Here is a 14,120-nt window from a genome sequence, read left to right on the forward strand (position 1 = left end):
TGCCCGAAGGGAGATGTGGCCATTGGTGCAGGCGGAGGGAGACCCTGTGCAGCAGGCACCTCCAGAGCCTGACGGGCCGGGTGGAGGCTGGTCTTCCATCGGGCCTCTCAGCCTGAGGCAAAGGAATGCCGGTCCCACCGCTCTGCCTTTAATCTAGTATGCTGATTCTTTGTTCTTCGTGGATTCTGCATTATCTCTGATATATTAAAATATTGCACTGAAGGACAGTTTATCTTGATTACTGACTTCCGTGGGGCCCCTTAGATGTGCCGGGCCAAGGCCTCACTTGCCTCACCCTGGCCCAGGCGCCTGGCCTGGAGCGGGGGGACCCGAGGGCCCTAGGATCAGCCTTGGGCCTGGCATCCCTGCAAAGCTGAGAGAGAAGGCGTGGGCTTCTGTCACTGCAGGCACTTTCTGTTCCCCTCTTCTCAGAAACCAGGCCTGGGAAACATCCCTCCCACCTCCCGCTGGTTTGGCCAAAAGCCAGCCTGGGGGCCCTGTCATCTGCCCCTGCTGTCACCGCAGTGGGGCAAGGCGGGGGTGACTGCAGGATGCCACGCGGGGAGTGGAGGAGGATGGGGGCACACCCCTCAGGAAACTGAGGGGCACGGGGACACGGCTGGGGGGAGGGAGAGGAGGTGGCCGGTGCAGGTCGTCCGCGGCGGCATCCCCCTTGCCCTCCTCCCGCTGGCCGGCAGCCCTGCCCTGGGCCGCTCGCCTGCTCTTCCTCGCAGTCCCTTCAGCTTTGTCCGGGGTCCTCACGCCAGCCACTCCTGAACCGCTGCCGGCCCTGTCCGCACTGGGCGGGCTGCTTCTCCCCCACAGGCCCTGGGCCCGGGGTTTCCCCTGAGCCGTCAGACCAACCTCAGCTCCCCAGAGGAAGGCCGGGAGAGGCAGGGGACAGACCCTTCCTGTCTGGGCTGCCCCTCGCCCCCTCCTCTCCGGCACCGTCCCCCCGTCACCCCACCCGGCAGCCGCTGGCCTCTAGGAGCCCTTCTCTGCTGGGTCTGCCCCCACCGCGTGCCCCCCCCAACCCCACGCCGGCCTGGTTCTTCCCAGCCTCGCTCCCTTTGTCTCCCTGCAGATTGGTCTCTCTCTCTCTCTCTCAGGGGCAGTAGATGAGCCCAGGCCCCCGGCTCTGCCCCCAGCCTCACAGCCCCTCAGGGGACCCGGCGGTGGGATCCACAGACCAGAGGCATGGCCAGATGCGGCCTTGTGGGCCCAACTGCCCGCCACCTGGGGAGAGCCACCTGGGCAAGGCATCCTTCTGTGACTGGACAATGGGAATCGGCCGGCAAGGGGACGAGGCCAGGAATCAGCCCTCTGTCCTCGGGCGCCTTCCTGGCACCTTGGCTGGCCTCTTGTCTGCTGGAAGTGCACTCAAGTGTCACTGGCTGGGCGACACAGTGGCTGGAATTGGACAGGAGCCGGGGAGTTGATCCTCATGGGGCAGGAGACCTGGGGTTCTCTGTACTAGACTCCCTACCTTGATATATAGTTGAGCTTTCCCATAATAAAAAGTTTATAAAAATAGAGACACAGGTGCGTGGCTGGGGAAGGGTCTGCGTTAGGTGGGCAGATGAGGTGGCCGGTCAGCCAGGGGGCATGGAACGGGAGGGGTTGCCTGCCTGAGTCCAGCTCTTCGGCCCGAGGTGCCCTCAACCCGAGACTTGCTCTGTGCCAAGCCTGGCACTCACCCGGCTGCCAGCGCAGGGTCTCGGGAATGACCCATGACTCATCTCCGTGCACTGCCCGCTGGCCAGGCGGAGAGGGGACGGCACCACAGAAGTGGTTTGAGGGGCAGGGAGAGCCAAGTCCTCGCCCGCGTGGGCGGAGGGGAGCGGGCGGGCACGCGGCAGTTGGCAGCTCTGCCACCCGCCTCCCTCCTAGACCCCACCTCCTGCCCGCCAGCCCCACCTGGCGCAGCTACAGACGCCGCCACGGCCAGCAGGGGCCCTCCTGCGGAAGGCCTCCAGCCCCTGCCCCTGTGGCCACCACCTCTGTCCTTCCACAAAGCCACTGCGTGGCCTCTGAGACCCACCCTGCTCACCCTGCCCCTCATTCGCTCATTCGTTCACCCACTCAGCAAATGTGGCTGAGCGCGGAAGGGTGCGGGCAGGAGGGCAGGACGTGCCAGAGCCTCAGCAGCGGCCCTCAGGGCCTGGCTGTGCCTGCAGACAGGGGGCAGGGAGGCCAGCTTCCATGGGCCACCTTTGGAAGGGGCCACTGTGTCACCCGCACGGGCTCGTGTTTCCCCCTCAAACGGTGGAGTCAGTGGGACGCAGCCAGAGAGGGAGAGCACCGGGCTTGGAAACACCAGGAAGGACGTGGCGGCCACGCCTGCCTGCCCTCGGCCTCTGGCCTCCACTGCCACCCGGTCCCCACCCGGCCAGTGAGCCTACGGGGGGCAGGCTCTGAGCGGCCCAAGGATGGCTGCCCTGTTTCCAGGAACGAGCAGGCACGTCGCGGGGGGGGGGAGCCTGTGGTCCTCTGGTCAGACAGCCAGCACTGCAGATGCTCTCCGGGCTCTGGACTGTCCCTCCATCTGTGACCACCACACAGGCCAGGGGCCCGGCGGACAGAGGCCATGGGTCCAGAGCACACACTCCGGTGCCCTGGGGCGGGCATCCCTGGCGTCCAGCCGTCCCGATGCCCCTGCTCTCTCACTGCAAGCTCCCCCACCCAGTCCCCCTCGTAAACCCCTGGTGTCCCCAGACAGACCCCGCCTCAGCCCTCCTATGCTCTGCAGCCCCTTCCTTACCCCCGTGCTCCCTTTGCCCTGGGACCCCATGGCGCCCAACAGAGACCAAGCCAGGGATGTCCAGTCCTCTCCCAGCTGGCTGAGAGCAGGGGCGCCCGACGGCCCACCGGGCCTCCTCTGGGACAGCTCCCAGGCTGCCCACTCTGCCTCCTGCCCTGAACCCCGGGACCCCTCCCGCAGGGGCAGTGGGTGGGCCATGGTGCTGCTCCAACCGCAGGTTCCTGCCTGCTCCAGGGCCTCCTTCCCCTTTCTCTGCCCGGGGTTTCTCTGCCTGGAAGGCAGCTGCTGGCCCCATGATAGCCCCCCACCCGGGACGCCACATCCCCGGGCGGCCCTCCAGCACCAGCGCCCCGCCTGGTCTCGGGCTTCGCAGCAGAGATGGCCATCCCGGCCCGCGCTGCCCTGCCTGGGCATCCCCTGCCCACTCTCCGCCCTCCTTCCTCACCAGGTGGCCAGTCCTCTGCAGGGGCCCCCACCGCCCAAGAGCAGCTCCCAGGCCCTGTTCCCGGCGGCGACCTCGGGCTGGGGAGTCCGATGGGCAGAGAGCAACCCAAGTGTGTGCCCAGCACACATCATCCTTGCCTTAAAGTCAGCAGCTGGATTCAGAGCAGGAGGGGGCGCGTCTCCCTTGAAAGGGTCCTGTCTGTCCATGAGGAGTTTCCCCCTTGCCCCCTCCCCTAAGGGCAGCCGGCCTCTAGCTCAGGCTGGTTTCAGCCAGTCTGTCTGGGGCGAGCCCAACTTAACAAGCACCCCACCCATCTATGCACATGTATGTATATACACATGCACGTACAAACACATGCAGGTACACACACATGCACACATACATACGCGTGTGCACATGTACATAGACACACAGACGTAATCACAGGCACAGATACATGTATACACACATATGTATACATGCGTGCATGTATATGTACATGCACACACACCACAGCAGTTCAGGGCGGTTTCACGGGCCCTACCCTCGCACCTGCTCACCCTCACCTGGGCCACCAACCTCTGCTCTTACCTCCCCCACCTGCCCGTCCTGGGCCCCTTGCTGCAGGCCTGCCACCCCACCCACCAGCTGTTTGTTTCCCCCCACTATCTGCTGAGCGCCCTCTGGCAGCCCCTGAACCAAGCAGCTGGTCAGAGTCAGTCTGCACAGCCCCATGTGGTGGGGTTGCACTTCCAGGAAGTCAGTACTGGGGCAGATTGATCAGACTGCAGGGCTGTGGAAAGCTGCTGGGGTTGCTCCTGTTTAGATAAGCGGCCAGGAGAGGGGTGGGGCCTGCAGAACCTGCCCTGGGGTGGTGGGGGCGGCTGGCTGCAAGAGCAGCTTCCGGAACAGGACAGAGCACGACTCGACTCGTGAGACCGGTCCCTAGGGAAGCGCTGCCGGCGGAGAGGATGGGCCCCTTGTCGGCCATGGTGCTGCGATGCCTCCCCGCTGCACTTCCCCCTCTGGAGAAGCCTGGCCTGAGTCTGGCTGACTGCTTGCCTCCCCTGGTGGCCCAGCCCTCTGCAGAGCCTGGCTAGAGGACAGTACAGTGCCTCGGGCCCACACGTTGTCCCAAAAGACGTCTGCACACACAGTGTCTGCTTCTCCCAACCCCTCCTCGCTCTGCCACTGGGATTTGGGACCCATCATGGTCAGCACATAGAGGCATCCTCTCTGAGGGCCCTCTGGCTGCCATGTTGTAGACCCAGCAGGCCCTGGCAGACCACCTTGTTCCATCTCCCAGCAGCATTTGGCAGAGATGAACCATCCCTAGTTCTTTACTTCTAAAGTGTTTTAATGAAACGTTAACTAGCTCTAAGTGCACACCAGGTACCTGTGCACAGGTAAGGAGGAGGCCCTCAGATGGCCTCTGAGGCCCCCTTGCATACTGTCTGCATCTGGCAGCAGGACCCAGGGCACAGGCTAACTGCTGGGCCACTGCCCTTCTGGCTCTGTGACGGTGGTGCACTCGCCTTATTTTGTTCTTTCCTCTCTGGCTTATCCTCTCACATCCCTGTTGTTCTCCGTGTGGGTCCCTAACTTGGGGTTTGCTGGGGTTTAGTCCTGGGCCCTTTCTCACCCCATCACACACTCTCCATACAGATTCACCCAGTCCTGTTGATTCAAGCATCACCCCTATGCCCTGACCCCTCTGCCAGCTCCAGCCCAGACCTCTGGACCACACATGGACTGTCCACAAGGCATCTTCTCTTGGACATATAACAAGCACTTTAAGCGCAACTTGACCAGAACTGACCACATCATCAAGCCCCTTCATCATACTCCCACGCTGTAATCTTGCTTCAAAGTTCCCCATCTCAGAGAATGATCCCTCTTGTTGCCCAGGCCAGATATTTGAGTGTCATTCTTAACACACAAATTTCCCCTCCCTCCTACATCTAATCAGTCATTGATAAGTTAAATATGCAGATTGTAAGTCCAATAGCAATCATTGAAAAGATAAAACAGGGAGGCATAATAAATAAACCAAAAGAGGAGATAAATGGAATACAAAACAAAGTACTCAATCCAAAAGTGGGAGGAAAAGAGACAAAGAATAGATGAGATAAATAGAAAACAATAGCAAGATGGTAGATCTAACCTAATCATATCAATAATTACATTAAATATAACTGGTCTAAACACTCCAATTAAAAGGCAAAGATTATCAAACTAATTAGAAAAGCAAGAAGTGACAATTCACTCTCTAAATGATATACACTTTAAACAGATAGATTAAAAGTAAAAAATGAAAAAAAAGTGAAAGAATGGAAGAAGATGTAAAATGAAAACACTAATCATAAGAAATTTGGGATGGCTGTATTGATATCTAAGTAGACTTCAATACAGGGACTCTTACTGGAGATAAAAAGGTGACACTTCATATTGATAAAAGGATCAACTCAGAAGAATAAATAGACAAATCCACACTTACGATAGGTTATTTTGACACTCCTCTCTCAGTAACTGAGAAAAAATTATTAAGGATATAGTAGACTTGAACAACATCAAATGACTTGCCCACACCAATGTCCACAGAGCAGCATACCCAACAAGAGCAGAATACCCATTCTTTTCAAGTGCACATGAATAGTCTCCAAAATAGGCTACATACTGGGCCAGAAAGCAAGTCTCAAAACAATTAAGAGGATTTAAATCATATAGAATATGTTCTTCAAATACAACACAACTAAATGAGAAATCAGTAGCAAAAGATATAAGCTATCTAAAGAATGCCCAAATATTTGGAAATTAAGCAACGTAAGTATAATAAGCTCAAGGTTAAATAGGTAATCAAAGGGAAATCAGAAAATATTTTGAACTAATTAATATGAAAACACAACTTATCAATATTTGTGAGATAAAGCTAAATGCAGTGTTTAGAGAAAAACTTGTAGCTTTAAGTGCTGATACTGGGAAAGAGAAAAGGCCTAAAATCAGTCATCTAAGATTTCACTTTGGGAAGCTAAACAACAACAACAACAACAAACTAAACCAAGTAAGTAGAAGAAAGGAAATAAGAAAAGGTAAAAGTAATATAATAGAAAAATAACAACAGAGAAAAATCAATAAAATGGAAGTTAGTTCTTTGAAAAGATCAATGAAGCTGGTAAACCTCTGGCTAAACTGATCACGAAAAAAAATCCAGATAAAAGATCATTCAATCCTTGATCAGCTGGAGGCAATGGAACTCAGACTGGATACAAACAGACTGACTTTAAATCCCAGTGCTTGCCACTTATACTAGCTGTGGCCAGATGATCTCTGTGTTCCTCTTTATCCGCATTTTGTAAAATACACATAATACAAGATTATGTATTGGAGCCTGAATCAAGATGGCAGAGTAGAAGGACGTGCTCTTACTCTCTCTTGCGAAAACACCAGAATCACAACTAACTGCTGAACAGTCATTGACAGGAAGACACTGGAACTCACCAAAAAAGATACCCCACATCCAAAGACAAAGGAGAAGCCACAATGAGAAGGTAGGAGGGGCGCAATCACAATAAAATCAAATCCCATAACTGCTGGGTGGGTGACTCACAAACTGGAGAACACTTATACCACAGAAGTCCACCCACTGGAGTGAAGATTGTGAGCCCCACGTCAGGCTTCCAAACCTAGGGCTAGGGCAATGGAAGGAGGAATTCCTAGAGAATCAGACTTTGAAGGCTAGCGGGATTTGATTGCAGGACTCTGACAGGACTGGGGGAAACAGAGATTCCACTCTTGGAGGGCACACACAAAGTAGTTTGCACATTGGGACCCAGGGGAAGGAGCAGTGACCCCATGGGAGACTGAACCAGATCTACCTGCTAGTATTGGAGGGTCTCCTGCAGAGGCGGTGGGTGGCTGTGGGTCACCATGAGGACAAGGACACTGGCAGCAGAAGTTCTGGGGAGTACTCTCTGGCGTGAGCCCTCCCAGAGTCCGTGCCACTAGCCCCACCAAAGAGCCTGCAGGCTCCAGTGTTGGGTCGCCTCAGGCCAAACAAACAACAGGGAGGGAACCCAGCCCCACCCATCAGCAGTCAAGTGGATTAAAGTTTTACTGAGCTCTGCCCACCAGAGCAACAGCCAGCTCTACCCACCACCAGTCCCTCCCATCAGGAAACTGGCACAAGCCTCTTAGATAGCCTCATCCACCAGAGGGCAGACAGCAGACGCAAGAAGAACTACAATCCTGCAGCCTGTGGAACAAAAACCACATTCACAGAAAGACAGACAAGATGAAAAGGCAGAGGGCTATGTACCAGATGAAGGACCAAGATAAAACCCCAGAAAAACAACTAAATGAAGTGGAGATAGGCAACCTGCCAGAAAAAGAATTCAGAATAATGATAGTGAAGATGATCCAGGACCTCGGAAAAAGAATGGAGGCAAAGATCGAGAAGATGCAAGAAATGTTTAACAAAGACCTAGAAGAATTAAAGAACAAACAGAGATGAACAATACAATAACTGAAATGAAAACTACACTAGAAGGAATCAATAGCAGAATAACTGAGGCAGAAGAACAGATAAGTGACCTGGAAGACAAAAATTGAAGACAAAGAAAAATTATTGAAAGCAGCAAGGGAAAAACAACAAATAACATACAAGGGAACTCCCATAAGGTTAACAGCTGATTTCTCAGCAGCAAATCTACAAGCCAGAAGGGAGTGACATGATATACTTAAAGTGATGAAAGGGAAGAACCTAAAACCAAGATCACTCTACCTGGCAAGGATCTCATTCAGATTCGATGGAGAAATCAAAAGCTTTACAGAGCTAAGAGAATTCAGCATCACCAAACCAGCTCTACAACAAACGCTAAAGGAACTTCCTTAAGTAGGAAACACAAGAAAAGAAAAGGACCTACGAAAACAAACCCAAAACAATTAAGAAAATGGTCATAGGAACATACATATCGATAATTACCTTAAACGTGAATGGATTAAATGCTCCAACCAAAAGACACAGGTTTGCTGAATAGATACAAAACAAGACCCATATATATGCTGTCTACAAGAGACCCACTTCAGACCTAAGGACACATACAGACTGAAAGTGAGGGGATGGAAAAAGATATTCCAGGCAAATGGAAATCAAAAGAAAGCTGGAGTAGCAATACTCATATCAGACAAAATAGACTTTAAAATAAAGAATGTTACAAGAGACAAGGAAGGACACTATATAATGATCAAGGGATCAATCCAAGAAGAAGATATAACAATTATAAATATATATGCACCCAACATAGGAGCACCTCAATACATAAGGCAACTGCTAACAGCTATAAAAGAGGAAATCAACAGTAACACAATAACAGTGGGGGACTTTAACACCTCACTTACACCAATGGACAGATCATCCAAAATGAAAATAAACAAGGAAACAAAAGCTTTAAATGACAAAATAGACCAGATAGATTTAATTGATATTTATAGGACATTCCATCCAAAAACAGCAGATTACACTTTCTTCTCAAGTGCACACGGAACATTCTCCAGGATAGATCACATCTTGGGTCACAAATCAAGCCTCAGTAAATTTAAGAAAATTGAAATCATATCAAGCATCTTTTCTGACCACAACGCTATGAGATTAGAAATCAATTACACGGAAGAAAATGTAAGGAACACAAACACATGGAGGCTAAACAATATGTTACTAAATAACCAAGAGATCACTGAAGAAATCAAAGAGGAAATCAAAAAATACCTAGAGACAAATGACAATGAAAACACGATGATCCAAAACCTATGGGACACAGCAAAGGCAGTTCTAAGAGGGAAGTTTATAGCTATACAAGCCTACCTCATGAAACAAGAAAAATCTCAAATAAACAATCTAACCTTACACCTAAAGGAACTAGAGAAAGGAGAACAAACAAAACCCAAAGTTAGCAGAAGGAAAGAAGTCATAAAGATCAGAGCAGAAATAAATGAAATAGAAACAAAGAAAACAATAGCAAAGATCAATAAAACTAAAAGCTGATTCTTTGAGAAGATAAACAAAATTGATAAACCATTAGTCAGACTCATCAAGACAAAGAGGGAGAGGACTCAAATCAATAAAATTAAAAATGAAAAAGGAGAAGATACAACAGACACCACAGAAATACAAAGCATCCTAAGAGACTACTACAAGCAACTCTATGCCAATAAAATGGACAACCTGGAAGAAATGGACAAATTCTTAGAAAGGTATAAACTTCCAAGACTGAACCAGGAAGAAAGAGAAAATATGAACAGACCAATCACGACTAGTGAAATTGAAAGTGTGATTAAAAATATTCCAACAATAAAGCAGAAACTAACACACCATTATAAAGCAATTATACGCCAATAAAGATGTAAAAAAAAAAATCTTCCAACAAACAAAAGTCCAGGACCAGATGGCTTCACAGGTGAATTCTATCAAACATTTAGAGAAGAGCTAACACCCATCCTTCTCAAACTCTTCCATAAAATTGAGGAGGAAGGAACACTCCCAAACTCATTCTATGAGGCCACCATCACCCTGATACCAAAACCAAAGATACTACAAAAAAAGAAAACTATAGACCAATATCACTGATGAATATAGATGCAAAAATCCTCAACAAAATACTAGCAAACAGAATCCAAAAACACATTAAAAGGATCATATACCATGATCAAGTGGGATTTATCTCAGGGATGCAAGGATTCTTCAATATATGCAAATCAATCAATGTGATACACCATATTAACAAATTGAAGAATAAAAACCATATGATCATCTCAATAGATGCAGAAAAAGCTTTTGACAAAATTCAACACCCATTTATGATAAAAACTCTCCAGAAAGTGGGCATAGAGGGAACTTACCTCAACATAATAAAGGCCATATATGACAAATCCACAGCAAACATTATTCTCAATGGTGAAAAACTGAAAGCATTTCCTCTAAGATCAGGAACAAGACAAGGATGTCCACTCCTGCCACTATTATTCAACATAGTTTTGGAAGTCCTAGCCACGGCAATCAGAGAAGAAAAAGAAATAAAAGGAATACAAATTGGAAATGAAGAAGTAAAACTGTCACTGTTTGCAGATGACATGATACTATACATAGAGAATCCTAAAGATGCCACCAGAAAACTACTAGAGCTACTCAATGAATTTTGTAAAGTTGCAGGATACAAAATTAATGCACAGAAATCTCTTGCTTTCCTATATACTAATGATGAAAAATGTGAAAGAGAAATTAAGGAAACACTCCCATTTACCATTGCAGCAAAAAGAATAAAATACGTAGGAATAAACCTACCTAGGGAGACCAAAGACCTGTATGCAGAAAACTATAAGACACTGATGAAAGAAATTAAAGATGATACCACGAGATGGAGAGATATACCATATTCTTGGATTGGAAGAATCAATATTATGAAAATGACTATACTACCCAAAGAAATCTACAGATTCAGTGCAATCCCTATCAAATTACCAGTGGCATTTTTTAAGGAACTAGAACAAAAATCTTAAAATTTGTATGGAGACACAAAAGACCCTGAATAGCCAAAGCAGTCTTGAGGGAAAAAAGCGGAGCTGGAGGAATCAGACTCCCTGACTTCAAACTATACTACAAAGCTACAGTAATCAAGACAATATGGTACTGGCACAAAAACAGAAATATAGATCAATGGAACGAGATAGAAAGCTCAGAGATAAACCCACACACCTATGGTCAACTAATCTATGACAAAGGAGGCAAGGATATACAATGGAGAAAAGACAGTCTCTTCAATAAGTGGTGCTGGGAAAACTGGACAGCTACATGTAAAAGAATGAAATTAGAACACTCCCTAACACCATACACAAAAATAAACTCAAAATGGATTAGAGACCTAAATGTAAGACCGGACACTATAAAACTCTTAGAGGAAAACTCTTAGGAAGAACACTCTTTGACATAAATCACAGCAAGATATTTTTTGATCCACCTCCTAGAGTAATGGAAATAAAAACAAAAACAAACAAATGGGACCTAATGAAACTTAAAAGCTTTTGCACAGCAAAGGAAACCATAAACAAGACGAAAAGACAACCCTCAGAGTGGGAGAAGGTATTTGCAAACGAATCAATGGACAAAGGATTAATCTCCAAAATATATAAACAGCTCATGCAGCTCAATATTAAAAAAACAAACAACCCAATACAAAAATGGGCAGAAGACCTAAATAGACATTTCTCCAAAGAAGACATACAGATGGCCAAGAAGCACATGAAAAGCTGCTCAACATCACTAATAATTAGAGAAATGCAAATCAAAAGTACAATGAGGTATCACCTAACACCAGTTAGAATGGGCATCATCAGAAAATCTACAAGCAACAAATGCTGGAGAGGGTGTGGAGAAAAGGGAACCCTCTTGCACTGTTTTGTGGGAATGTAAATTGATACAGCCACTATGGAGAACAGTATGGATTTCCTTAAAAAACTAAAAATAGAATTACCACATGATCCAGAACTCCCACATGATCCAGAACTCCCACTACTGGGCATATACCCAGAGAAAACCATAACTGAAAAAGACACATGCCCCCCAATGTTCATTGCAACACTATTTACAATAGCCAGGTCATGGAAGCAACCTAAATGCCCACTGACAGACGAATGGATAAAGAAGATGTGGTACATATATAAATGGAATATTACTCAGCCATAAAAAGGAATGAAATTGGGTCATTTGTTGAGACGTGGATGGATCTTGACACTGTCATAGAGTGAAGTAAGTCAGAAAGAGAAAAGCAAATATCGTATATTAACGTATATATGTGGAACCTAGAAAAATGGTACAGATGAACTGGTTTGCAGGGCAGAAATTGAGACACAGATGTAGAGAACAAACGTATGGACACCAAGGGGGGAAAGTGGCAGGGGGTTGGTGGTGGGATGAATTGGGAGATTGGGATTGACATGTATACACTGATAGGTATAAAATGGGTGACTAATAAGAACCTGCTGTATAAAAAAATAAATAAAATGAAATTTAAAAATTCAAAACAAAAAGAAAAAAACCCATAAATTACTAATATCAAGAATGAAGGGGCTTCCCTGGTGGCGCAGTGGTTGAGAGTCCGCCTGCCGATGCAGGAGACACGGGTTCGTGCCCCGGCCTGGGAAGATCCCACATGCCGCGGAGCGGCTGAGCCCATTAGCCATGACCGCTGAGCCTGCACGTCCAGAGCCTGTGCTCCGCAACGGGAGAGGCCACAACAGTGAGAGGCCCGCGTACCGCAAAAAAAAAAAAAAAAAAAAGAATGAAGGAGGACAGACACATCACTTAGATCCTACAGACATTAGAAGAATAATAGGGAACATTATTAATAACTTTACGCAGAGACATTTGACAACTCAGTTGAAATTCACAAATTCCTTGAAAGTCACAACTTGCCAGAATTTGTACAAGAAATATGAAATTTGAATAGCCTGTATCTATTAAAGTTGTTGAATTTATAATTAAAAATCTTTCCACAAAGAAAACTCCTGACCCAGATGATGTCACTGGTGAATTCTATCAAACATTTAAGGATGAAATAATGCTAATCTTAAACACTTTCTGAAAATAAGGAGGAACACTTCCCAACACATTTTCAAAGACAAGATTTACCCTCATAGCAAAACTAGACAAAGATGTTATTACAAGAAAACTACAGATTAACATCATGTATGAACGTAGACACAAAAATCCTTAATAAAATATTTTTAGCTCATTGAAGCCAGCAATATAGAAAACAAATAATCCACCATGCACAAGTATCCCAGGATTGTAAGGTTTATTTTAACATTAGAATGTCTATCAATATAATTCGCTAGATTAATAAAATAAAGGAGAACATAATCCTCTTAATAGGTGCAAAAAAATCATTTTACAAAATTCAATACCCATTTATGATAGAAACTCTCAGCAAACTAGGAATGGAAAACAGGTATGCTCAAAACCACAAAATATTGCTGAGAGAAATTAAGCTGTCAAAAATGGATAGCTACACCATGCTCATGGATCGGAAGGTCCCAGTTCTCCTCACGTCCATCTGCATAACCAAACCTATTAAGTAAGCATCAAACATCGCGTCCTGCGGGCTTTGCTTTCCAAGCAGCCCACAGCACTGCCCTGTCTCCTCCGCGCCCCCCGCCTGCCGGGACACCCTCCTGTCTCGCTTGCAAGAAAGCAGCAGCCTTCTGGTTGGTCCCCTCCCCACAGTCATTCCTGAGACTTCAGCCAGAGACAGATGTCAAGTAGGCACACATGGGGCTCACTGCCCAAGACGCGAGACCCCAGCTCCTGGAACGGCCTCGGAACCCTCACATGCTTCTCCAGCCTCAGCTCTTGCCTTGTTCCCCGAGCCCACTCCCCGCACTGCAGGCACAGAGAGCTTCTTTCCACTCTCTGAGGGTGCCCGGTTCTTCTGCCAGCCCCTGCCCTGCACCTGGCTGACCCCAGGCCAGTCAAAGACCACCCAGCCCCACTGCCACCCCCATGCGTCACCTACCACCTCACTGTCATGACTCTCTGGGTGACCTGTGTGCAGACGGTCCAACCTGAGTAGCCTCCATGCCTGGAGCTGCACATGCTCACAGAGGGGCTTCAGAATGAAGGGACTTGGGGAGAAAGGTGGTGGACAGGGATCGCAGATGCCGGCGGGTCCCATCCGTGGGGCTTGGGGGACGAGGGCTGAGCCCACAGGGACATGCACACGTATGCCCCGGCACCCCGGCATCCTATCTGCCCAGGCCCCGGAACCTGCAGGGGACCTGGCCCGGCGCTCGACAGCGCAGCCCCAGCCCAGCCCCAGCCAGCGCTGGCTCCTCAGCCGGCAGCCTCACCTCCTGGGTGATTTGTGAAGGGACCAGGAGTCAGCTGAG

Source organism: Mesoplodon densirostris, chromosome 8 (assembly GCF_025265405.1).
Source record: "Mesoplodon densirostris isolate mMesDen1 chromosome 8, mMesDen1 primary haplotype, whole genome shotgun sequence".
In the NCBI taxonomy this organism is placed as follows: Eukaryota; Metazoa; Chordata; class Mammalia; order Artiodactyla; family Ziphiidae; genus Mesoplodon; species Mesoplodon densirostris.